Source organism: Mirounga angustirostris, unplaced genomic scaffold (genome assembly GCF_029215605.1).
Source record: "Mirounga angustirostris isolate CCGP_5_RB_7025 unplaced genomic scaffold, mMirAng1.0.hap1 SCAF_7, whole genome shotgun sequence".
Taxonomy (NCBI): domain Eukaryota; kingdom Metazoa; phylum Chordata; class Mammalia; order Carnivora; family Phocidae; genus Mirounga; species Mirounga angustirostris.
Genome location: NW_026991715.1, coordinates 117,698,691 through 117,701,630, shown reverse-complemented (window position 1 = coordinate 117,701,630; position 2,940 = coordinate 117,698,691). Strand labels below are relative to the sequence as shown.

The 2,940-nt window shown below is 36.0% G+C and overlaps 1 pseudogene; it reads right to left on the bottom strand.

Moving 5' to 3' along the window:
• Positions 1-1,309: 1,309 nt before the first annotated feature.
• LOC123836674 (U6 spliceosomal RNA) lies at positions 1,310-1,404 on the bottom strand (annotated as a pseudogene).
• Positions 1,405-2,940: the final 1,536 nt, after the last annotated feature.

Here is a 2,940-nt window from a genome sequence, read left to right as displayed (position 1 = left end):
TGTGGGTGATTTCTGGTTTCACATGAACTGTTACTAACTCTCAGTGTGCCGAGTTTTGCTTTGAGTCTTAGTTTATTCGTGTTGAAACTCAGGAGATACAAACTGAAATAAAAATACTGTGTTCAAGGAGTCGCCTGAAAGTGGAAACCACCCAGCCTCACGCAGCCAGCCATTGTGATTCTCTGACCAGAGTTTCTGGGAGGCTTACCGTCAGTGAAGTCATTAACAGAGTAATTGCTCCAAATTTTTATAGGCACATCAACTGGTGATGAGACGGCGTGGTTTAACTTTTCTAGTCTTCTTGCTTCTATCTCAGCTTTATTTTCTGTGGGGTTGCTCCAGTACCATCAGAGGAAAAGGACCAAATACAGGAAGGCAGAGTCCCAACTCCAGAGTGCGCCTTCTGACTGATGTTTCTGATAGAGAACCTTCGAGTGGACATAAGAGGAGCCCGCTGTGGGGGAGGACATATTGATGACTTGGTTGGCAGGACTTCCCCGCTGAGTGCCAAGCTACAGATGCACTCCCAATCGATTCCCACACAGCTACAGTTCAGTGAACTATTCTGAAAGAAAAGAGCATGGTCCTGGGGGCTGTGAGATCCAGAATCATCAGAGGAGGGTCCAAAGAGATCAAATCTCTAAAGAAAGCAGAACTATAGTAGACCTAAAGAGACAAAGTGGCAAAAAGTAAGGAAGAAATAAGCTAACCAAAGTATGTGTGAATGTGTTTGTGTATGTAAAATAGAGGTGATAAAAACAGACATTGTGTTTCTTCATTGCAGTGTACTTGTGAGTAGTCAGATAGGTAGGGGATTGCCTTATGTACTAGAGACCAGATACGGGCTGTTGAATTAAATGAAGTGCCATGAGCAAATAAAGTCCTTTAAAAACCCCCAAATACTGAACAAACAAAATGTGAAATTATCATGTACATAGTATACATAACTTTCTAAAAAATCGTTTTTGAAAAAACATAGCAATTATGGCTTGGAAACTGACTGAAAATATGGGGTATTGTATTCTGCGATCCATTTCTGTAGCCTTGAGACTGTCCTGTGAGAGCCCTTTCTTTCTTTCTTTCTTTCTTTCTTCTTTCTTTCTTTCTTTCTTTCTTTCTTTCTTTCTTTCTTTCTTTCTTTCTTTCTTTCTTTCTTTCTCTCTCTTTCTTTTTCTTTCTTTTCTTTTCTTTCTTCTTTCTTTTTCTTTCTTCTTTCTCTTTCTTTCCCTTTCTCTTCCTTCCTTCCCTCCTTCCTTCCTTTTTCTTTTTCTTTCTTCCTTTCTTTCTCTTGCTCTTTCTTTCTTTTTTTTTAAATATGGAACACTTCACGAGTTTGCCTGTGCAGAGACCATGCTAATGTCTGCATCATTCCACTTTTAGTATATGTGCTGCCAAAGGGAGCACCATTTCTCTCTTTCTTTGTGTGCGGTTACATATGTATATTATGCTTACATATATGCATATGTAATATATAAAATTAACTTTTTTAAATTTTAAATTCAGTATAAAATATTGAATACATACATACCATACACATATACATATATATGTATATATATGACTTACGATCTCATAAATGAGAACTACTGGAGAATGAAAAAAAAGTCTGAAGACAAATTTTAAAATATAAAAGATTTTATATTCAATTTAAAAACTAAGGTAATAAAACATTCACTTTTGAAAAATTAAAATGAAAATTATTTGATTTTTCATGTAGTTTGAAATGCTTACATTGATTAAAATGGACAGAAGTTTCACTCTTAAAATAATGACTTTAAACTCAATATAAAGTAATTTTAGAAGCAGTTTTCTAGCAGAAAACTGAAAGAGCCTGTTTTTTGTCACTGATCTTTAATTCAATGATTGAAAAATCTGTATTCTATTAAAAATGCCACAACGTTTTCGTGATGCTTATGTTCTAGCTATTAGATTGGGAAAGAGTAACTGGCTGACTTAGGTAGAAATGCACAGTTGGCTGAAAAACGAAGTGGTACTAATTTTCGAGTAAGTAAGCATCTTCGAGTAAAGAATCAAGATCAATGAACAAAAAAGGGTCGTATTTAACTAACGCAAAAAAATGCAGACATCTATTTTTAGTTGGTTTCATAGGACGTGGGAGAGAAGGTATGTATGGAATGAAAATTTCAAGCTGAAGTTCTAAAATAAAAATGAGTGGTTGACCATATTGTGAGATCTTTCTTGAAAGTGTCACGGGCAGCCTGTTTTCCAAGGTAACACAGACACAAGTAAGGAACCTGAACAATTTAACTGCACACAAAATAGCATTCAAATGTATATCCCTTTTTCCTTGGACACTTTTGTATTTTGTACTTTTATAAATATACAGTTCTTTTTAACTTAAAAAGCTTTTTAAAATAATAAAAACTGATACAGCAAGTACAGTTTAATAATTACTTAATTTACATAATCTCACTTTTATCTTTCATTCTTTCAAAGAACTGTGAGGTTATTATCTCACTTTGTAGACAAGAAGTCTGTGTACATGGTGGAAATACCAAACCAAAATATTCATTTAATCACTGTCTTCCCTGGCACACCTCACTCTTCTGCAGTGTAGTGCTGCAGACATATTACATATTTAATAAATACTTCATGAGAGACTGATCGATCGATTATTATTAACCACGATTCTTGTCTTGGGAGATATTTACAACAATGGCTAAGAAAACAGAACAAATACCTCCTATTTTTCACAAGCTCCCTTGGATTTTTCCAGCTTTTCAGGAGTCAAGCCCAACAATGATGAGATCAGCAAACCTCCCTTGAGATAAAAATATCTTTTCCTTCCTCAGAACTCCCCTTCTCCGTCCGCACGGCACCCTGCTCAGTGCAGTGCCAACAGTCGATGGGCTCACTATCAATCACTAAGGACTTACTGAGCGCCTGTTCTGAGAGGCACAGCGTGCAAAGTAGCTCTGG